At 48.7% G+C, this 24250-nt stretch overlaps 1 long non-coding RNA gene across 1 annotated transcript; it reads left to right on the forward strand.

Moving 5' to 3' along the window:
* The first annotated feature begins 372 nt into the window (after positions 1–372).
* Positions 373–22666, forward strand: LOC144806340 (uncharacterized). Its single transcript, XR_013605771.1, has 3 exons — positions 373–536; positions 7473–7590; positions 21745–22666. It is a non-coding gene; the product is annotated as an uncharacterized LOC144806340 (long non-coding RNA).
* Positions 22667–24250: the final 1584 nt, after the last annotated feature.

Genomic DNA, 24250 nt, shown 5'->3' on the forward strand with positions numbered 1-24250 from the left:
CAGCCAAGTGTGAGGCCCTGTACTTGACCTATCTGACCCTTAAAACCATTCCCGTCTGTGACATCTGAAATCCCAGGTCTTTGCAGGTATATATGCTTGTTTGTGTGAAATGTATTCACTGCTGGAGCCTGGAGGCGGCGGTTCCGTCAGCGGCCACCAGAGGGCGCTCCTCGCCTGCTGATGAACTCCACTGAGCTGCACTTTGTATGAAAGGGAGAAGGGTTTCCTCTTCCGGGTCAGCGGCGGCAGAGACAGCACAAGCAGCGGTGGTGACATCACTTCCGGCCTCTCCTGGTGTGTCCAGCCTGCTGCAGAGGAGGAAGGAGCCCTGTCTGGTGGGCAGTTACCTCCATCTGCAGACCCTCACAGACCCCTCCCAGCCCCCCCAGGGGGAAGAGAGAACCTGGAAAGGTTTCTGATCAGGTAGGAGAGGCCTGTCCAGGGGTGCAGAGGAGAGGCCTGTCCAGGGGTGCAGAGGAGGTGACGCCTGTCCAGGGGTGCAGAGGAGGTGAGGCCTGTCCTGGGGTGCAGAGGAGGTGAGGCCTGTCCAGGGGTGCAGAGGAGGTGGGGCCTGTCCAGGGGTGCAGACATGGTGAGGCCTGTCCAGGGGTGCAGCGGAGAGGCCTGTCCAGGGGTGAAAGGGGTGAGGCCTGTCCAGGGACAGAGGAGGTGAGGCCTGTCCAGGGGGGCAGAGGAGGAGAGTCCTGGGAGGCCTGTCCAGGGGTGCTGAGGAGGTGAGGCCTGTCCAGGGGTACAGAGGAAGTGAGGTCTGTCCAGGGGTGCAGAGCAGGTGAGGCCTGTCCATGGTTGCAGAGGAGGTGAGGCCTGTCCAGGGGTGCAGAGTAGGTGAGGCCTGTCCAGGGATGCAGAGGAGGGGAGGCCTGTCCAGGGATGCAGAGGAGGTGAGGTCTGTCCTGGGGTGCAGAGGAGGTGAGGCCTGCCCTCGGGTGGAGAGGAGGTGAGGCCTGTCCAGGGGTACAGAGGAAGTGAGGTCTGTCCAGGGGTGCAGAGCAGGTGAGGCCTGTCCATGGTTGCAGAGGAGGTGAGGCCTTTCCAGGGGTGCAGAGGAGGTGAGACCTGTCCAGGGGGGCAGAGGAGGTGAGGCCTGTCCAGGGGTGCAGAGGAGGAGAGGCCTGTCCAGGGGGGCAGAAGAGGTGAGGCCTGTCCAGGGGTGCCGAGGAGGTGAGGCCTGCCCACGGGTGTAGAGGAGGTGAGGCCTGTCCAGGGGTGCAGAGGAGGTGAGACCTGTCCAGGGGGACAGAGGAGGTGAGGCCTGCCCACGGGTGCAGAGGAGGTGAGGCCTGTCCAGGGGTGCAGAGCAGGTGAGGCCTGCCCAGGGGTGAAGACGAGCTGAGGCCTGTCCAGGGTGCAGTAGGTGAGGCCTGTCCAGGGGTGCAGAGGAAGTGACGCTTGTATAGGGGTGCAGAGAAGGTGAGGCCTGTCCAGGGATGCAGAGGAGGTGAGGCCTGTCCAGGGGGGTAGAGGAGGAGAGGCCTGTCCAGGGGTGCAGAGGAGGTGAGGCCTGTCCAGGGGTGCAGAGGAGGTGAGGCCTGTCTAGGGGTGCAGAGGAGGCGAGGGGGAGCAGAGGAGATGAGGCCTGTCCAGAGGGTGTAGAGTAGGTGAGACCTCTCCAGGGGTGCCGAAGAGGTGAGGCCTGCCCAGGGGGGCAGAAGAGGTGAGGCCTGTCCAGGGGGGGCAGAAGAGGTGAGGCCTGTCAAGGGGTGCAGAGGAGGAGAGGTCTGTCCAGGGGTGCAGCAGAATGGAAGCCTGTCCAGGGGTGCAGAGGAGGTAAGACCTGTCCAGGGGTGCAGAGGAGGTGAGGCCTGTCCAGGGGTGCAGAGGAGGTGAGGTCTGTCCAGGAGTGCAGAGGAGGTGAGGCCTGTCCAGGGGTGCAGAGGAGGTGAGGCATTCCCAGGGGTGCAGACGAGCTGAGGCCTGTCCAGGGTGCAGTAGGTGAGGCCTGTCCAGGGGTGCAGAGGAGGTGACGCCTGTCCAGGGGTGCAGAGGAGGTGAGGCCTGTCCAGGGGTGCAAGGGGATGAGGCCTGTCCAGGGACAGAGGAGGTGAGGCCTGTCCAGGGGTGCAGAGGAGCTGAGGCCTGTCCAGGGGTGCAGAGGAGATGAGGCCTGTCCAGGGGTGCAGAGGAGGTGAGCTCTGTCCAGGGGTACAGAGGAGGAGAGGCCTGTCCAGGGGGAGCAGAGGAGATGAGGCCTGTCCAGGGGTGCAGAGGAGGTGAGCTCTGTCCAGGGGTGCAGAGGAGGAGAGGCCTGTCCAGGGGGAGCAGAGGAGGTGAGGCCTGTCCAGAGGGTGTAGAGGAGATTAGGCATGTCCAGGGGTGCAGAGGAGGTGAGGCCTGTCCAGGGGTGCAGATGAGGTGAGGTCTGTCCAGGGGTGCAGAGGAGGTGAGGCCTTTCTAGTAGTGCAGAGGAGGAGAGGCCTGTCTAGGGGTGCAGAGGAAGTGAGGCCTTTCTAGCGGTGCAGAGGAGGAGAGACCTGTCCAGGGGTGCAGAGGAAGAGAGGCCTGTCCAGGGGAGCAGAGGAGGTGAGGCCTGGGGTGCAGAGGAGATGAAGCCTGTCAAGGGGTGCAGAGGAGGTGAGGCATGTCCAGGGGTGCAGAGGAGGTGAGGCCTGTCCAGGGGTCAGAGGAGGTGAGGCCTGTCCAGGGGTGCAGAGGAGGTGAGGCCTGTGTCCAGGAGTGCAGGGGGGGAGAGGCCTGTCAAGGGGTGCAGATGAGGTGAGGCCTGTCCAGGAGTGCAGAGGAGGTAAGGCCTGTCCATGGGTGCAGAGGAGGTGAGGCCTGTCTAGCGGTGCAGAGGAAGAGAGGCCTGTCCAGGGGTGCAGAGGAGGAGAGACCTGTCCAGGGGTGCAGAGGAGGAGAGGCCTGTCAAGGGGTGAAGAGGAGGTGAGGCCTGTCCAGGGGTCAGAGGAGGTGAGGCCTTTCCAGGGGTGCAGAGGAGGTGAGGCCTGTCCATGGGTGCAGAGGAGGTGAGGCTTGTCCATGGGTGCAGAGGGGGAGAGGCCTGGCCAGGGGTGCAGATGAGGTGAGGCCTGTCCTGTGTTTGGGTGGTTCAAAGGAGGTGGGGCCTCTCCAGGAGGGATGCAGTGGAGATGAGGCCTGTTCGACCAATAGTGTCGGGTTGCGGCTCTCTTTTGGAACCACTGTGTAGGTACATTGATTTCTTTCTGAAGCCCTTAGCAGAAGCAACTACAACTTACCTGCGAGATACCACACAGGTCATTAATCTGATTGACGGACGTCCATATAACTCACATGAAGAAATCTTGGTAACCTGTGACATCGTGTCACTGTATACCAGCATACCCCAAGATGAGGCCCTGCAAGCTATGACTATTGCACTTGACAAACGGGAGGCACCAACCCGTGTGCCTACATCCTTTATCATCTTGCTATTAAAAATTGCAATGATGAGGAATTTCTTCATTTTTTGCAATTCTTTTTACCTTCAGACCAGGGGCGTGGCGATGGGGGCGGCATTTGCTCCTGATCTGGCCATTATCTTCATGTCCATGTATGAAGAGGTATTCATACTCAATGATGCCAATCCCTTCAGACCTAAAATAAACATGTGGATGAGATACATAGATGATATCATCTGTATTTGGACTGGGAATGAACAGGATATCGAAACGTTTTTCATTTGGTTAAATGGGCGTACTTCGGACATTCAGTTCACTATTCAATATGATAAGAAATCTATAGACTTTCTGGATTTAACCATCTTTGTGGAGAATGAGACCTTGCAAACCACCCTTTTTAGGAAACCTGCGGAGAGGAACTCCCTGCTTCTGTACTCGAGCCATCACCCACGGGGACTCCGTGACAATCTGCCCTTCGGGCAATTTTTACGGATTCGCCGTAACTGCAGCAAAAAGGATGACTATGATGAACAAGCAGCCATTCTGATGGAACGGCTGTTTGAACGTGGGTACCCGAGGCGTTTGGTCAAAAAAGCCAAAAAGAGAGCTTGGCATAACCCAAGGGAAATTCTACTGCAGCCGGGACCCCAACGGGACAACGATGATCAACGCATCGTATGTGTGACCACCTTCTCCACAAAAAGTAATGTGATAAAGAAAACTATAAATAAGTACTGGCATTTGATCGCCGAGGACCTCAACTGTAGCCACCCACCACTTCACGCTTTCAAAAAAGCGAAGAATATTCGAGATCACGTGGTGTGCTCTTTCTTGAATACCGCAAAGGAGCAATCCCTAACATCAATGTGGAGCCTACCTCCCATCGTGGGTCATTACCGCTGTGGCTCTTGTAAAGCCTGCCCAGGCACAATCCAGACCAAAGTTTTTGCCCATGGACAACATCAAGTGACATTAAAGTCACATACTAACTGTAACTCGTCCAATGTAGTTTACTGCATAGTGTGCCCCTGTAATTTAATATACATTGGCCAGACTCAGCAACGAGCAAAAGTACGTTTCTTGCAACACTGTAGCCGTGTAAGGTGTAAGGTTGAGGGAGCACCTTTGGTAGACCACTGCAAAAACCTTGCTCACCCCCCGGAAAGTCTTAAGTGGACCATTCTGGAACAAGTGAGACTGGGCCCCAGGGGTGGCAATCTTGAGCCAATTCTCAACATTAGAGAGATAAAATGGATCAGGTTTTTTGATTCAGTACGCATGGGCCTGAATGAATCAGAAAGCAGTTTTTCTCAGATGGCCACTCTTTAAATCAATCGTGCGTCTTAACCACCATGAGGTAGGTTCACGCACAGTACTGAGAATCATGTCTATATTGAACTGCGCCCCACTATGCGATATCTCTATTGATCATTGTGCCCTATTGAACATATCAATGTATTGAGTAACTGTGCCTTTGACCACCTTGCAAGGTAGGTCCGACAACAAAATGTCTTGAACCACTATGTATGTCTCTGCCTGTGGAATACGTGTGTAAATACCTGGTTTGGCAAAAGCTGTTTTGACGCGGGTCTAGTCCACTGTTTTGAGATGTGTTTACCAATTCTATGATCTGTGTGAATATTGTGATCACTACCCTTTTAGTGCTTCAATGTTGCGCCTTGACTACCGTGTTAATGGCAGGTCCGCGCATTATCCATGTAAAGCATTGTGTTGTCGTTATAAATAAAGAAAGGCTTCCCACCGTAATAGCTAAGTGCCCCATCAACAATATCAATAACATAATCCTTCGTTTAAGTCCTTTGTTCCTCGGTTACGTTCCTTCTAATTTAATGGACGCTCGTCTTGACGCTTGCTGGCGTCCTGGGTTACCCTGGTAACACCAGTCTCGCTCTTTGCGAGGTTACAAATTGGCCTCCGTTTCCAAGGCAGCACTTCCTGATTTTTCCAGGCATGGACTAGACGCTGCCTCGTACGCGCGCCTACAGAAAATACTTCGGGTGAGTCCAGCTTTGCGCGGCGTCTGTTTTAAATCGAGCTGCGTCTTATGACTGCTTCATCTCTCGCGGTAGTGTAACGCTTTCACTAAATCTGGTTTATATTAATCCACAGATCAAATGGTGGAGCATGGACCCATTTAACGTTTATATTAAAAAACCATCCGACCGCAATGACAGCGTGCTGAAGGATTCCTACCTAAGCAGAGGTACGATATCGGGCTTAATGTCCTTTGATGTACAAACGGTATGTCTAGCGCGCATATCCACTGATTGCCGCTTCCATTATTTGGTCCTTAGATACTGCACCTCTACACCTCTTTATCAGCACTTTGTGACTGTGCCTCGACCGTGACAGACGCCGGCACGCTGTTTATCATTAAATTTCATCCCGGGTGAGTTGATAATTAAGTGTCATTTGTGTTTAGACGCCTGTCGTACAAGCAACAGAATAGTAATAAGAACCCGTTTTTCCAGACTTGCTATGACGCTAATACTAACCTGGCTCCCCAAAAAACCCCACAGATTCACTGATGAACTTTGACGCGTATGGACCTAATTTACCAACCGCATTGACACCCTTTGCATGATCCTACACAGCACCGCTGTAGAGGTAGGAGTATTGGTTAAGTGTTTCCATATTTTTAATACAAACGTGTGTGGCGAGCACATTCATTGATTGGCCTTTTCACTAATTGACCCTTAGGTACAGCTAATTCTACTATTCCGCTCGGCTACAGCCAGAACTATGTGTTACCAGGCCTTTATCTGACTCCTGAGCAGGTAACATGGGTTACATACCTCCTTGTCAATCACTACTTCTATGAATTTTCTGTCTTTATACATTTTTTTCTGTTTTGACTTATCGTGTAGGGACTCCGTTCGGAGACCTTTTTAAAGTCTCTTCTCATTGTTTTACCTTTAGGAACAGCCCCACATTCCTTCCCTTCCCTCACGTCCTGACGAAGACCCGCGTAGTAAGGATATACTGTCCTACATTCTATGGGTCGAAACGTAGACTTTCTCTACTAATTTGAACTCCTACAGAACAGTTTAATGTATATAGCTAAATAGGAGATTCAGTACAAAAATATGATGTTGATTTTCACACACTGCTGTTGACCCCACGCCTGGGGATCTGTGTAATTTTCTCCTGTGATTCTCAAATATGGTCACACGCAATTGAAATGTTTGAATAGTGATGTTGAACTATCAAGAAATGCATATTTCTCTCCCCTGCACTTTCCCCTCCCCCCTTTGGGCTTATTGAAATTGTGTTTAATATGTGTATATTCATGTCTTGAGTAATGAGCTAATGAATGTTTAGCACAGGTGTGGTGAAAATTAAAACACTTTGCACCTTGATTCGATCTTTTGTGAAATAATCCAACGCATCAAACTTTGAATTGTGTAATTTGTTGTGTATTGTCTGGGACCCCTTCTTTCTATACTAAGTGTGCCATGAGGCTGGCAGTTCAGTACATCCCTGAGAAGTGAGCTTTGATTCAATGTAGTGTTCCTCTTATACCACGTGCAATTCACCCTCTCCAATGCCTCAAGAATTCCTGGGTGTGAAGGGCGACTGATTCTGATTGGGTGCTTGATAGTTTTCCAGAAACTCATGTTCTTGATTGTTCATGTTTGTCAGTAGTTAATTAAACACGCCCAGGGGTTTTATCTCTTCAGTGACACAAGCTGCAATAAAAGTTTATTAGTCGTTGAAAAAAAATATGAACGGCTGAAAAGCCTCTGTAGGTCAAAGAATTGAAGGGCTGGGGAACTGTCAGTAATCTACTGCTAAGCAGAGCCATGTCATGCTTTATCCTCCATCAGGCCTCTGATTTTGACCAACATTGCTTAGAACACTGGGACTTTAGAGCCCATCCTTTTAATGAGAAAAACAAAACTACAAGTCCCATAAGCAATAGTGGCGTAAGGTATCACGCATGACCTGGGGCAATATCCGATTCAGCACATCCAGTTCAATTTTTAAGTATTTGACACAATATTGAATGTATAACCTTTGTTTTTTATGGTCATGAGTCACCAGAATACTAAAAATGTGTTTTTTATTTTCAAGGTCAATTAAGTAATGGTCACCAGCTTGGAAGCTCTGTTAATTCTTCAGTATTTGTCATTGATCTCCACGTGTGGCTGGTTTGGGTCTGCCCCTGCATCGTTCCCGATAACTCGCACAGGTAAGGAGCTTGTGACAGCAACATGATAACCCCATACTCGTCTGTAAGAAGTGCGCTCCGAGGCAGGTATCCGATCATTTTTGTTAAACAAGCAAGCGCCAATATCTGCTATGTACATTTGTTAAAATAAAACAGTCAAATCACAGTATACTCTTCCGGAGGTTCAGTCCCAGAGACATCTGTAACTGAACGCAGACACCCTAGGAAGCAGGTGCTTTTAAGACAAGTTGCGTTCTCTCACCTGAAGGTGACATGCTTCATCATTGGGCAATACTCCTCACCAGGCCGGCGCTATAATGCCTGGCGGGCACCACCAGAGGGCACTTTGTCGGAGATCTTTTATTAAGTATGCCGGATGAGCATAGTAGGACAGAGGATGTTGTGTCATAATATGTGAGATTGGTGAAAGCATGAATATAAGATCAACTATCGACCAGTTGCCGCAATATAGTTAATGTGATCATCCTGATCCATGTTGAGATTAAAAACAGTGGCAGAGAAATTGAGGAACTAATGGCCCCTATCACTGTGTGAAAGTATTGATCACCTATGGACCTGCTGGTAAGCTGGGGTCTATACTTCAGGTCAACCTTTTTCATGCCTTGTGTAGTCATGGGGCAACCTGTTGGCATTTCATCAGGACCAAATATGGGAAAATGGGTAAATGTGACCTAATCTTCTCCACAGCGTGAGGAGCTCTGTAACTCAAAGCCCTGCACCGTGCATAGGTGATAAGGTGCCTATTAACATCTTACTGCCACAGGTGAGCACTGCCTAACAGGGTGCACTAGATACGGTAACCCTCCTAAAATTCAGGACATACTGACTTATCCAATAACGAGGACGGACGCCGCATCAGAGGGCAACTGGTTTGAAAAGCACATGCTTCCTAGGGTGCCTGCGTTCAGTTAGAGATAATGTCTGTAGGACTGAACCTCCAGAACTGTATACTGTGAGTTGATTTAAATGAAGAATGTGTATACTCGACTGTCATTTTCCTCGTCATTTTTTATGATATGTAAAATAAAATACAACACACCTGGAGGCCAACAAATCTATCGTATATTTAATGCAAAAATAGCAAAAGGCCAAGCAAAATAACAAGTGACAATTGTCTTTGCAATGGACGAAAGCATCCACCCTAAAGCAAGTTGGAGTATATAATGCTAATGCTACACAATGTATTTTTATACACTTTGCTCCTAATACAAGTCAATGACACATGAACATGTGATAGAAACAGTTACTGAAACGACACTAATGAGTAGGAGGCAGGATCTTCTCTCGAGAGGAATGTGAGGAGTCCGTGAGGTGCAGAGTCCGTGAAGTGCAGATAAAAGATACACAGACAAGCTGCAGAATTCACTGTTTCTGGAAATAACACTTCCGTTTGTCAATATTCAATTTACTACAAGATACAGGAAAGTGTGCAGATGGACTTCACTAAATAAAATGGTTCTGGGCCCCAATAGAATCATGTAACTTTGCAGGCATATTAAGGCGAACATACACAATCAAATTAATATAAGAATATTGTAAATTGGTAATGTAATATATCAATGCAGGTTGTGGCATTGATGTGTAAACAATTATCGGTATTAAGGAAACCAGTATATCCAGTTATGCTTTCTCAATTCCTTCTTCCCAGAGGCCACCACTGCTGCTATCCAGCTGTATTCAGCAGTGCCTCCTATGACCTATAATCCTGCATTTAATCAATACCAAAGGTTGTCAATGCTTCTAGCCAACTACGGTCACTGGTGCCACTCGCACCCCACCACCCTAGGGCCTGTTATTCTTTTAGCCAGCTCCAGTCAATAGTGGCGCCTTGGGCCTGTATGTAAGCCTACTAGCCAGCTCCTGTTAGTACTGGCCCCTGGGACTTGTTATCATTCTAGCCAACTTGAGTCATTAGTAGCACCTTGGGACTAGTGATCATACTAACCAGCTTCAGTCAGTATTGGCTCCCTGAGACCTATTATCCTGCTAAGTAACTCCAGTCAGTAGTGACCCTTGTACCTTAAATCCTGCAAATATTCAAAGCCAGAGGTCAACTCTACTGCCAACCAGTTCCAGTCAATATTGACATGTATTTTTACCCTGCCTGTAATGAATACCAGAGGCTAGCGTTGTTGCTAGCCAGCTCCAGTCACCAGTGGCCCGTCACATATTATCCTCAATAGGATCAATGCCCAAGGCCTGTGCAGCTGCTAACCTGCCCTAGTCAGTAGTGACCTCCCAGACTTGTTATTCTGCATATAATCAGCAAGGCTTCGGCCCTAATAACACTCACCCCACATCCTTATGGTATATTATCAATGTAATTTATTTACATCATACGATAGTTACCGCACTATATCACACGATCCCAAAAACAAAGAAAATCAAAATTTGTCTATCCATTCAGCACTCCACCTTGTCAAAAATGACCAAATCACACCAAGCACTATAGCCTGCCACATCACATGGCACACTCAGCCACAACATGACAAGATACCACGGCAGGGATTTGAGGCCATTAATCCTCTGTTCGAGGCATGTGTGCTGTAGATGCACATGCTTTGCATACTCCTGCCATCTTGTGTTGGGTCTGGATGTTTGCAAGTTGTTTTTCTATGAAGAAGTATTTCCAATCACGAGGAAAGGTGACTCTACCTTTCGGTGATAGTGCGCATGGACATCGACTCCATTGTTAGATTGTTTTTACCCCAAATGGGTTCGGATGTGTATTGCTGCGCTCCGAAACCGCTCTTTGGGTTTCCCGCAGTCCACTCTACCCTCAACGGTATTGTTTCAGTACCCGTTTCCCTGTTCGCAGTGTTTCAAATAGATCAACAAACTCTCCATGTTCGATAGAAAACCTCATGGGCAACCGTCGGGCCTTGCTGCGTAGGGCCAGTCAACTGCAAATGGAACGGACTCCATTCCATTTCTGTCCTGGGTGCCACGCCAAGTACCCTCGCAAAACATACATCAAGTTTGTAACTTGTGCCTCTCTCCAGCGCACATGGAGAAAGACTGCGACGCTTGTAATTCGTTTCGGTCCAAGAGGACTCTACCCGATGATCAGGCTCGACGGCGAGAGAGTCAGCATCAGAGCATTCAACACACTCTGGATATCTTCTGGGAAGAATCTGACCAAGACGAGATAGAAGCGTCTGCCGTAGAAGAAGATGCCCATCTCTATGCCAGTATGGTACAAAAGGGGGTGGTGATGGACGGAGCATCGGAATCAATCAAACACTCACCCCCAGTCAACAGATCTGCGTTTAATCCACCACCGTTCTTTAGCCCACTCTGCCACCCCAGTTCAGACATGGCCATATGCAAATTAGTCTGACCCTGTGCCTCATGGGAGCAGTCCAGCCCGAACTGCCAAGCCATGCCTTCCCTGGACCGGAAACAAGCTTCCGAGGACCAGTTTCTGGCATTACAGCCGTCGTCAGCCCGGCTTGCTTGAATCCAGTGGCAAAGTGAGCAAGGGACTCACGTCTGAGCATACCCTGCCACACTTATGGCGAACAAAATGGTACAAAAGGGGGTGGTGATGGACGGAGCATCTGAACCAATCAAACACTCACACCCAGTTAACAGATCTGGGTTTAATCCATCACCGTTCTTTAGCCCACTCTGCCACCCCAGTTCAGACATGGCCATATGCAAATCAGTCTGACCCTGTGCCTCATGGGAGCAGTCCAGCCCGAACTGCCAAGCCATGCCTTCCCTGGACCGGAAACAAGCTTCCGAGGACCGGTTTCTGGCATTACAGCCGTCTTCAGCCCGGCTTGCTTGAATCCAGTGGCAAAGTGAGCAATGGACTCACGTCTGAGCATACCCTGCCACACTTATGGCAAACGAAATGGTACAAAAGGGGGTGGTGATGGACGGAGCATCTGAACCAATCCACTCATACCCAGTCAACAGATCTGTGTTTAATCCATCACCGTTCTTTAGCCCACTGTGCCACCCCAGTTCAGACATGGCCATATGCAAATCAGTCTGACCCTGTGCTCAGTACCTCTACCTTTTCCCTTCAGAAACTCTTCAGAATATCTTCACTGCTTTGTCTACTAGAAAGAGGTCACTCATCAGACACTGTGAGTCTTGTGGGAAATTCTGGCTTCATTCCGAAGACCCCCACAAAAAGTGTATCTACTGCCTCCACCCTGAACATCAGGTGAGAGATTGTAAAATCTGCAGGACTTTTCCTCAAAAGACTTTAAGAGACAGAGAGGAAGGTCAACTTCTGTGGTTACAGAAACTCAAGACTAAGGATATCGGATGTTGAGAGTGATTCCTCTCTCAGGACTGTCATCTCTAAGAAGAGGGCTTGTGAGGCGGAGATGGTATCTGCTAAGGCTAAGGTGCTCAAGAAAGACCACACCTCTACTCATGAAGGCCAGACTTCTTCCTCAAAAAGGGCTCCTGTTCCTTCTAAGTGACTACTTATGCCCTCTACTCCTCTGAGATCTGCCTCTAAGTCTCAGACGTCTAAGTCTCTTCCGGAGACAAATTTGCCTAAAAAATGGGTTCCTCGTCGACGATGATTTCCGTCGCCACTGCTACAACGACGACTTTCACCTTCTCTTCTCCTCAACCTACAATGATTATGTTGTCAGCGTCCTCTCCGTCGACGTTTGTCATGGTGTCGGTGAAGCCTCGCTCGTCTGCCACTCCCTCACTTCGTCGTGGACAAAAAAGAGGTCTGTCTCCGGTCAGTCGTCGACGGATGCCTTCTCGCCGACGAGACGGTCGATGGCTCTCAAGGCTCCACCTGCTTCGTCGACGGTTGCCTCATCGACGGTTGCCTCGTCGACAGCACAGAAGCTTTTCCTTACGGAACTTCAACCCCTCTCTTCGTCGTCGACCGCTGAGTCGGTGGCGGCATCCTTGGTGCCACCTTCAGCTTTGATGTCTCTAGTCCCCTTGAAATCTTCAGCAACACTTTTGCCGCCTTCAGGAACGTCGGATGTTTCCTTACTTCAACGTAGGAACTCTTCTTTGGATCTATTGCCGATTCAACCATCTCCAAATCTTTCTGTGGAGCTTTTTGACTATGGGGCTAATGAGGAGGTTTCGGAAGAGGATGGCCGGTTCCGTGCTGCTTGTACTCCTTCTGAGCTTCTCATCAAATGACAAGATATTGATGATGCTTTTATATAATTCTATGGGAAGCTCATTAGGCCCCGTCGCTTGCCCTGTTTGCAAGGTTCTTATTGTCTTATTTATTTAGTCTACTGTCAGGTCTTGGTCTAGTGCGTCTCGGTCCTCATTCGTTAGCATTGGCAGGGTCAGGTCTTTCAGGCAGACTCTCCCAGTATTTCCGTCCCCTTGTTGTCCGTGTCCTCAAGGATCACTGACTTGAATTCATCCTATAGCACGCAAGCTGATTCAACAGGCCGCTCGTTCTCCTTAATATAGAAGTCTGCTCCATCTCTCATACGAGCTTTGACCGTCTTGTCTTTTAAATATCACGGATCAACCCTTGGGGGTAGCATGAAGTCCATAACCGGATCATCGAGTTGCACCTCCATCAGCGAATGGTCTGAGATTCCCCCTTCTATGTGCGTAGCGGCCCTAAAATCATCTTTATGGACAGTCTGGCTGAAAAGATAGTGCAGGCATGCCAGACTACCATGTGCTGCAGACAGGTGCGTCCGGTTCTGATACCCTCTTCCCCTCTAGGGGCATTTAGGAGTATCATGAATATAGTATAGGGTCAGTTCTGTCACTCCAGTCACCCCAATGCGTGTATGCTCAGTCGTAAGTGTCTTACCCTTTCACAGGATGAGTCAGTCTTGTCTGGGTCTCTTTCCTGTTTCCCAACACTTGAATGGCACGCCCAAACACTCGAGAGAGCAGTCACCCACCAGCAGGCTTTTGTGGAGCGCTTTTGTCCTGGATGTAGGGCTGCATTCAGTAGGGCACCCACTCTGTCTTTTCATTGCAGTTGCCTGAAGATCAGCAGTCCCAAGGTAGCAGTCACACCTGGCCTGTCTGTAAGTGCAGCCCCTCTGGAGGCCAAACCATCAGCAATTGAGCCCACACTGTGGCCGGTTGGACCACAGGCGTAAGCTCAGACAGGGTGTTCGACACTGGAGTAGTTGTAGTCCCTCATGGGCCTCTGACACACAGTAGTAAGAAATTCAGCAGCTAAAAGCCCAACACAGGCTCTCCAGGAAGTCAGTAGATTCAGACCCTGTTGTGTTAGGAATTTGGCAAATGCAACCTTGAATGGGCCTATTGGCAGCAGACAATCGTCCTACTGGACCTCAACAATCATGTTGTCGTTAAGTTTTATTTTCTGCCTTGAACTGTTGGGAGAGTCTTGGCATCCCTCAGACTAGCTGGTCCTGCTGGATGGCTTTGCGGCCCGCCCTACAGAGAACGAGGATGTGTCGGACCTTGCTTCTTCCAGGACAGACTTGTCTTCCTGCTGGATAGTCAAACTCCCTTCCCTTTCTTACCAGACAGGCAGGCTTCTAGGCAGACTTCTAGGCTCTTCAGGACAGGTACACAGCGTCTCCATTAAGTAATACAACCTTCAGGTGATGTCCCTTCAACTTAGATAAACTGTCAGGCTGACACCATCCCTGGTGTCACAGCAGGCACCTGAGTACTTTGTAGAGCACATTATTCCTTGGTAACAGAGGACTTTGAACTGGAGTATAAAAGAGGGATAGATGGTCCCACTTGTATACACAACAGGCAGGAGATGCAGTTTACTCTGTCGCACTCTCACATTGCATTTATGCTACGCACACCAACACCCTAAACATGCACTTGATGTTAGCGCAAAGTCTGGGCACAGGAATAGAAATGGAGCATAACATGGGTGTGTCAGTAGGAAGCCCCTCCACTGACCATGATGCAAAGATCTCATCAGGCTATTGATCCTTACAACAGGGTGCATTGCCACCACCGCTCTAGCTGGTAAACCCATGACAGTCCTCTGCCTTAAATAAGGGCACACTTGGTGTGACCCTCCAGGTCACAGGACCGGTCCAAGACCTCTCATAGTCCCTTGTTAGAAGTTGCACAGTACTGGGGTGGCAGAAAAATCTCACGTAATTGTTTTGTGGTAGATTTACCCCAGTAACGTACAGTTACTAGTTTGGCGCTATGGACTGGGGAGTTGCCACGAGGAACAGATTCTCCTGCCTGTCAAACAACATGCCATTCACTATTTCATAGTGTTTTTCTTCTTTTATTTACCACTTTTTTTAAGCAGGTGGTATATATATATATATATAAATATATATGCATGTGGTTGGTTGGGGGATATGGGTGAAGAAGCAGGGAAGGGAAGAGGAAAGCATTTTCTAACAGAGGGAAGAATTGTGGGTTTCCCCCAGTTAGTAAAAAAACAGGATAAGTCTTGGCTGCTTCTGCTGCACCCAGAGTCTTGTGCGTCTTTTCAGTCTAATTTTTCTGTCTGGAAAAAAATTGTGTCCTGTTTTTCTGCACCCGATTACATCCAGGTGCAGAAAAACCTAACAACTGATTTTTTCTTTTTTGTAAAACCTTTTTATTGATTTTTGGAAATAATGTTCACAGTAAATAATAATGCGACGAAGGTGATACAATAGTACAGACATTCCCGTTAGATGTATATAATATTCCACAGGCGCGTGGAGTAGGGGCATGGACCGCTTAGAACTGATGTAGCTTGAGCGCAAGGAGAATTTGGTGGAAAGAAACAGGGCGACTACGTGTGGGGTGAGGGAACTTGGTAAAGAAAGCAGTGTCCCTGCGAAGGGAGGGAGAGAGAAAAGAGAAAAGAGAAAGCCCCGGAGGGGAATGAACTAACTGGGGAGGAGGGGGTGGGAGAGGGATGTGGACTGAGCCAAAGGAGCTGGGCAGGCAAATTGCACTGAGCGCATCTACGGAGTAAAACAATTGTGGGAGGGAAGAGTGGAGTAGAACAGAGCGGAGGCCGGAGGGGTGGATTCGGAAATGGGTGGGGTGGGGGCAGGGGGCATGTCGATTATTCCCTATGAGGGCATCGATGCCGTCCGGGGCGCGGGGCGTGTTGGGAGGGGCTTGGGGTATCACGCTGGTGATCTGACAGAGATTCGTGGGATAGGGTGGCCCATTCTAGGGAGATAGGACGCTTGCGCGGACCTGTAGCTTCCTCCTCCCGAAGGGCATCCTCTTCCGCTGCAGTCCGTTTTCTCACTGCGCCCGCCCACGTCTCTAGTGAGGGTCCAGCTGGCGCGCGCCTTTGCATGGCTATGTTCCTTTTGGCTAGAAGCAAGGATAGCGCAGCATATCTGAACTGCACCTTGTGTGTTTTTGGCCTGTGGAATGTCCCCAGGGGGACTGCCTCCCAGGAATGCAGGTCGGTGAGGCCTGCGAGGGTGCTAATGAAGTCAAGTATGGCTGAACAGTAAGGCTGAAGGGTTGGGCAGTCCTAGAACATGTCGTGGAAGTGTGCGTACGGGGAGTGACATCTGGGGCATAAGAACTGAGTGTCAGGATAGAAACGCTGGAAGCGTGCCGGGGTCTGGTAAGCCCTATGTAAAATGTAGTATTGTATGTTTTTGAACTGCGTGTTTCTCTACACCTTCTTTGGGAATTCCAGCGCTCTGTCCCACTCCCGGTCATGTAATTGTCTCCCAATCTCGTCCTCCCACACCGTACTAAGAGTGAGTAGCGGCTTGTGTGTAAGTTCCCGGATGGACTTGTACAACCAAGTGACTAGGTGTCTTCCGCTCCCCATGTAGAGGATAGTGTGTATTACGGGGTGTGTCGCAGGGCTCACTGACCGTTAGATCACCATGTGGGCGATAGCCGTCGATGAGTTGGGGATGTGTCAGGAACTGCCCTGGGGGGAGGCCAAGGTCCTCCATAAGTTGTGCGAACGGGCGAAGCTGGCCCTCCTCAAATAGTGCCTCCGCCTCCGTGACCTCAGAGTCCGTCCATGCTCCTACCATGGCGCTCGTAAAGTAGGAGACGCCGCGTGGCCACCCTGCTAGTGGCAGCCGTGGGGAGTAGCAAGTGGTCCTCGTTGCCATGCGGTGAATTTCCAACATACATTGGCGGGCCACGGACACCTGCAAGGGGTAGGTCCGGCAGGGATTGATGCCAGGGAGCAGCAGCCGACAGAGTTCCGGGATGGGGCAGTGCGTTGTATGAGTCTCCCCGGAATGTCTTCCCGCCGTCCAATACGAGAGCCACTGAAGTTGCGCTGCTAGGAAGTACGATTCGAAGTCGGGGGCACCCAGGCCCCCCTGTGTGGCGGATAGTCTAAGTTTGGCGAGGGCTATTCTATGCCGACCATTTCCCCATATAAGGGTGCGGAGCAGCGAGTCCAGTTCGTGGAAAAAACTTCTGGGAGGCACCACCGGGAGGTTGGTGAAATAATACAGTAAGCGAGGGACAATGATCATTTTTGCCAGGGCTACTCGCCCGATGGGAGCTAGTGGGAGGTATTTCCAGAAGCCCACCGAGGCGCGGTTGCCAGCGAGAACCTTGCCATGATTCATCAGGTGGAATAAAATGAACACATGAAAGTACGCCTTAATTTCATTGCCCTTGATTCATACTCTGGACCATAGTTGAGGGATAGGTCTAGGCATAGTCCTTGCAAAACACAATAGATTTGTGTGCGGCAGAGGCCAGAACTCAAAAGTCAGGATACCAGATACAAGTAGGTGGTAACTCAGGGCAGGGGAAAACACCTGTTGTCCATGGAGGGGAAATTCCCATCTCAAAAATCTACATTAAAAATTAATTAATAGTATTCTTTTTAGGTTTTGCCTGCAAGTGCACACGTAGTGCGCATGCGCTAAAAAACCTATTGAGTTGTATATGTGATCGATGACCCGCCTCTGTCTCTCATTGGCTAGCTCCATAAATGGAGGCTAGCCATTGGGAGACAGAGGCTGTCAATCGCGCTTTCTCGGGGAAAACGCGATTCGGGGGCGTTTCTCTGGCTTTTTTTAAGCCCCGCCCCTTGTTGCCGTGTGTCCCGGGCCGCGCTGTGATTGGCTGCAGGCCCGGGACACCCCCGTGACGTCATTTCCCGGGCCGCGCTGTGATTGGCTGCTGGCCCGGGACACCCCCGTGAGGTCAGCCAATCACAGCACGGCCCGGGCCTGACTTGTTTATGTGGGTTTAGATGTGCGGGCACGCTGCTCTGTACCTGGGCCTGTTTTATTGCCAGGTCGGAGTATAAGGATGAGTGACCCCCCACGAGGGCCACCACGTCAATGGGATTACACGAGGCACCGGCGGAATCCTCCCAGTTCTACAGTTAGATGCAGTGGCATCTACAGACCTCCAGACTTGCTTCTGACAGGGTGGAAAAATAAACTGAACTGGGTTAACTCTCGCCACGAGCTATGTAGATACCATATCTGAATACATAACACCTTCCAACAAAGCTCCAATGCCAGCGAACAACTGACAGGAGGTACATCAGCCAATCCTACGCCAAGACTTCTGCCAACCAATGCCAGGGCATCATACTCCGTCCGACACTCCAGGAATGTCTCCCCCTCCCTGAAAGGTTGAAGTCTCCTGTGTGTGTTACATATCGTCCCTGCGCCCCGTAAAGCTCGTAATTGCGGGCATAATGCGCCCGTAGAAGAAGAAATTGTAGACAGTAAGATAGCGGTCAAGGCCGGGGTATTTTGGACAGGAGTCACCCCTCTCTGCAATGGGGAGATAGGGGCGGGAGAGCGGACTTCGCTTCCCGGCCACCATGCACGACTAAGGGGAGCGGTGGGACCTGCCACACTCTCCCCACCATGGAGCTGGGGGTCTCCTCGGAGATGCTGCAGGTGGCGGAGGAGGCGGCACGTGCCGGGGACTACGGGCTGGCAGCCGAGATCTACGCCTCGGAGCTGTCCGAGCTCCCGAGGCCCGAGCGGAGCCTGTGGCTGCGGCGGGGGGAGGCGCTGGCCCGAACTGGGCGCGTGTCCGAGGCTCTGGACTCTTACAGCGCCGCGGCGGCGCTGGGGAGGCTGCGGCCGGAGGAGCTGGGGCCTTTGGTGGCGAGCGTGGCGAGCAGCTTGCGTGGGAAGGACTTACCGGCTACACCAGTGGAGTGTGACTCTGGACCGGCAGGCCTCACCCCGATGCTGTGCTGTCCGTGCTGCAGACGCCTGCTGCTGGAACCGGTCACCATGGCCTGCGGCCACAGCTTGTGCCGGGGCTGCCTGCGGCCTGTGTCCGGAGACGAGGCTCCCCTCCAGCAGTGTCCGCTGTGCGGTCCCCAGAGCTCGCCCCTGCCCGCTGGCTGCCCTCGAGTGAACGTGATACTGGGCAGCCTGCTGCAGAGGATCTTACCTGGAGAGAGCCTGGCGCGTACCTTGTGCGAGGAGGCGCAGAGCCTACAGCAGCTGAAGCCGGCCCTGGACAAGTACATTCAGGCTGTAGATCTGGGTGAGTAGAGATGGTCGAACCAACAAATTAACCGGGAGAGCCGAGCCAAGGCCTGCCCTGAACAGTAATAATACATTTATTGTATGAATAATTAAAACCTTAACAATATAGAACATTGAGCAGGCATTAAACAGTAAAATCAGTGCGGATTTTTTTAGTACTTGTTTGAGTACTTGTTGTAGAGCGACTTTGATGTTATGGGTCTTATGGCATGGTTTTGTCATTTTGCGAATTTAATGTGCGCTGATCAAGATAGATTGGGTATTGTTGGAGGTTCTTTCCAGAGGGCACCCATGTCCTAGAGGATTGGCTAATGATTTCTGAATGCCCCTGATTATTGGTTCCCAGTGGCGTAGTAGATGTTTGCCGCATTGGGCCTGAAGAGACTTGCCTATAGTAGATTTCCATAGTTTTATTTTGTGCACGCAGATTGGGCCTCACTTTATTGATCGAATTAGCAATGTAGCTTCATCGTTGAGAGAGTGGCCTGGGTCGTGTGTTGGCTTTTTTAATAGCTTCATCAATTATTTTATCGCTATACCCACTAGCTTTTAACCTTTCCAGCATCTTATTCTGGCACCTGTTGAAATCGACCTCATTGCTGCAGATACGCTTGAGCCTATGGATTTCTCCGTATGGTATACACGCAAATAGTTGTCTGGGATGTGACTGTTGGCATGCAACGTGATGTTACCAAACGTAGGTTTTCTGTAGAGAGCACTTTCGAGTCTACCTTCATCGCTATACCCACTAGCTTTTAACCTTTCCAGCATCTCATTCTGGCACCTGTTGAAATCGACCTCATTGCTGCAGATACGCTTGAGCCTAAAGATTTCTCCGTAAGGTATACACGCAAATAGTTATCTGGGATGTGAACTGTTGGCATGCAACGTGATGTTACCAAACGTAGGTTTTCTGTAGAGAGCTCGACCAGCAAGAAAGGAGCTGTTGACCTGGTGGTGTTAACAGGACGAGGAAGGTCATGTCCTTGACATTCTGAATCTGTGAGACGGCTGCAGGAAGCGGCTTCATTGTAATGTTGCACGCAGTGGCAAGGGCAGCCTGGGCCGTAGTGTAAACAAGGAAAACGGACATTCATATGCGGGTTTCATAGAAACAAATCGCTGCATTTGTAGTGCAGTGGGTTTCTCGAGCCTTTGATCCCTGGTCAGTGCCGATTAAACCCTGTGGAGGCCCCTAGGCAGTCGAAATTTCGTCCCCTCTCCCCCTATTATCTCCTAATACATTTTTAATTTTATCAGTCAACAATTTTAAAAAACAGTTTTATTACACAAAACGAAACATTAACAAATATTAATGTTATTGAACAAAAAAAAGAAATGTTAACATTTTTAATAAACCAACAAAGCTTTAAATATTCAATGGGTACATTACATTAACGCTTCATTTTATCTATCGAGTCTTTAATGTAAAGTTGTCGTTTCTTTGAGTTGATTATTTTTTTTCTATATTTGGGAAACAATTCAGGACACCTTGATTGTAATTTTCTTTCAAGATCAAACCAATATTACTTTGATTAATCGTCGCGTGCCCCTCAAAGGGGTGGGGCCCATAGGCCAGTGCCCACTTTGCCTATTTGGTAATCTGGAACTTGCCCTGGAGCCACTGCACCTGCTGCACCCCTGGACTCAAGGTTACAGTTGGAGTAGTTGCGGTACTTGGAATTCTGGCAGAGCAGGGCAGGATTCCTAGGTGCTATGGTATGTTATGTTTGTGCAATTTGCAAAGCGCATGCCTACCATTTGTAGGGCACAGTAACGCTGTTTGGGGTCTGCACATCCATTGCATTCAGTCCCACGGTTTTCACTGACTGACCAGGTGTGTTTGGTTGGGTTTGCTCACTAAAGACTGCTTTGTCCAGAGTCTTACATAATGATGGCTCAATTTGGTACAAATGTGCCCGTTAGGGATGTTCATTGAGTGCTAAGTGAATACATGTGTGTCCTGAAGGATTTTGTCATTTATTTAGTTCTACTCGGGAAAACAGATATCTATTAACTGTCTTGAACAGCTGTTCTGTATGTTTGCTTCCCTGCCCCCTCGCTGTGGTTGCTTCCCTGCCCCCTCGCAATGCTTGCTTCCCTGCCCCCTCGCTGTGCTTGCTTCCCTGCCCCCTGGCTGTGCTTGCTTCCCTGCCCCCTGGCTGTGCTTGCTTCCCTGCCCCCTGTCTGTGCTTGCTTCCCTGCCCCCTGGCTGTGCTTGCTTCCCTGCCCCTTCGCTGTGCTTGCTTCCCTGCCCCCTCGCTGTGCTTGCTTCCCTGCCCCCTGGCTGTGCTTGCTTCCCTGCCTGTGCTTACTTCCCTGCCCCCTGGCTGTGCTTGCTACCCTGTCCCCTGGCTGTGCTTGCTTTGTCTGCCCCCCTGGCTGTGCTTGCTATTGGCAATGTAAATGACAATGCCATTTATTTATCTGTTTTCAAAACCAAGACATAAACAAAAAAATTGTCATTTACAATGCCAATAGCTCTAACTTTTGAAAAGGCGAAACCGTTGCATTGTAAATGCTTGTTTAAATATCTGTTTGGTGCCAGTCCATATGACTTTAATTTCTGCTTTGGGATTCTATGTTACAAGTCCATAGGTTACATGTATCCTTTGTGAGCGTAATAAAATGTTGGAAATTCTACAAATCCTCACTCCTACATCCAAGTACTCTCAGGCTACCATTCTATACTCTGCTTGTAAATTATTTATGGGGAAATTTACATGTATTATGTATTAACTATTTAATTTTAATACTATAGGTGATTGAAATTACGGACGAAGAAAGCAAGATTTAGCACCAGGCAACTGAATGTTAGTGCCATAAGAAGGATTATTTTGAAAAACTGAAGGACATCCAGCATTCTAAGTTTAAACAATTTCCAAAAATCTAAGTGTGGCAAGGAAAGTACTATACCTGTAAGTGAAGTCTCTAATTTTGCATTTCATTAACCCAGAGCAAAGTCATATCTGTGCACACAGCATCAGAAATAATGTAGAAAGACCGCTTCAGCATCCTCATCTGAAATATTATCAGAAAGACAAATTGCCTCAGCATGACAGAATAACGTTCATCTAAAGCATCACTGCACACACTGCATAAAAGAAAGTTACAACTAAAGGTTTCTTCTGGATACCATCAAAGAAAAGACGCTGAAAGAAGACTCCGAAGCTGACACGTTAACAACCAAAAGATTGGAAAATCACCTTTGTTCAACAACCGTTTTTAACCAGTTTCGCAAGTTTGAGACTATCTGCCTCGGGATATAACACCTTGACCCACTCTGCTCACTCTTGCGAAAACCTTAAAAATTCACCACTTTATTGTGTTCATGACCATCTCAGATTGTTTCCTTTTTATTGTGTACTGTTCTGTAATTCTATGTAAATCGCCTCAACATTATCTGTTGTGCAGGAGTGATATGTAAAACTGTTAAATATAAAAATGGATTAAAGGAGCACCGTTGCGCTATATCTAATGTAAATAAATCCTCATCCTCAGAACTACAAACCTTAACCTTACACCAAACATAGAAAGGGTAGAAGGAACTGATGTTCTGCGACTAATGAGCCACAATAGTACTCTGCACGTTCAAACGCCCTCAGTTACTGCCATTACATCAGTGCAAAAAGGTACTTAATCATTAAATATCAGACTTACACCTTATTACTGCATTGCTAAGAACCTATACAAATAGATTTGAGAAAAATTTCAGTCACAAATTAAGTTGCTGCCGGAGAGGCTATTACCTAAAGACTATTATCTGCTAGAAAAATTTCAACAGGTGTTACAGGGCTGGTTCACGACATTTTTTGCTCAATTCAAGTGTTGAGAAGATTACACACAATTTCTTTTAGCGATAAGTGCTGAACATTATCTAAACAAGCACGACTCTAAAATCGAGGCAAAATAACCGAAGTTGGGGAAAAAAGTTACCTGTGTCCAAAAAGATACAGCTATAAATCTTATCTCACAGAATTTGACAGAATGCACACAGGGGGAAACCACTTTCAGTGCAAAGTATGCCAAAAAAGTTTCAGGCGTAAATCTTATCTCACTGAGCATATAAGAATCCACACTGGGGAAAAACCTTTTCAGTGCTCTGAATGTCAGAAAAGGTTTGGTATCAAACTGAGTCTATACCGACATGCATTAACCCACTCTGTGGAAAAACCTTACCAGTGCGCTGAATGCCAAAAAAGATTCAACCAAAAATCTCATCTCACTGAACATATGAGAATCCACTCTGGGGAAAAACCTTACCAGTGCTCTGAATGCCCAAAAGATTTCAAACTTAAATCACTTCTAACTGCACATGTGAGATTCCACACTGGGGAAAAACCTTATCAGTGCTCTGAATGCCAGAGATGTTTCAGTGACAAAATGAGACTCACTAAACATACAAGGACCCACTCTTGGGTAAAACGTTATCGGTGCACTGAATGTGACAAATGTTTCAGTGAAAAAAGCAGTCTCGCTCAGCATATAAGAACCCACACTGGGGAAAAACCTTATCAGTGCTCTGAATGCCAGAAATGTTTCAGCCAAAAATGCAATCTCACTGAGCATATAAGAATCCACACTGGGGAAAAACCTTATCAGTGCTCCGAATGCCAAAAATGTTTCATCCAAAAATCTCATCTCACTGAACATATGAAAATCCACTCTGGGGAAAACCCTTATCAGTGCTCTGAATGCCAGAAAAGTTTTTGTAAAAAACGGAGTCTATCTCGACATGCAATAACCCACTCTGTGGACAAACCTTATCAGTGCCCGGATTGTCAGAAATGTTTCAAAGACAAAAGCAGTCTCACTCAGCATACAAGCTACCACTCTAAGACTAAGGAAAAACTTTATCAGTGCTCTGAATGCCAGAAATGTTTCGGTAATCAAAGCACTCTGACTCAGCATACAAGAACCCACACTGGGGAAAAACCTCATCAGTGCACAGAATGCCAGAAATGTTTCATTGACAAAAACAGTCTCACTCGGCATATAATAACCCACACTGGAGAGAAACCATATCAGTGCTCTGAATGCCAGAAATGTTTCAATGAAAAACGCTATCTCACAGTGCATATAAGATCCCACACTGGGGAAAAACCTTATCAGTGCTCTGAATGCCAGAAAAGGTTTTGTAACAAACAAAGTCTTTCTCATCATGCAATGACCCATTCTGTGGAGCAACCTTATCAGTGCATTGAATGCCACAAATGTTTCAGTGTAAAAAGCAGTCTCACTCTGCATATAAGAACCCACACTGGGGA

Source organism: Lissotriton helveticus (genome assembly GCF_964261635.1).
Source record: "Lissotriton helveticus chromosome 1_1 unlocalized genomic scaffold, aLisHel1.1 SUPER_1_unloc_64, whole genome shotgun sequence".
NCBI lineage: Eukaryota > Metazoa > Chordata > Amphibia > Caudata > Salamandridae > Lissotriton > Lissotriton helveticus.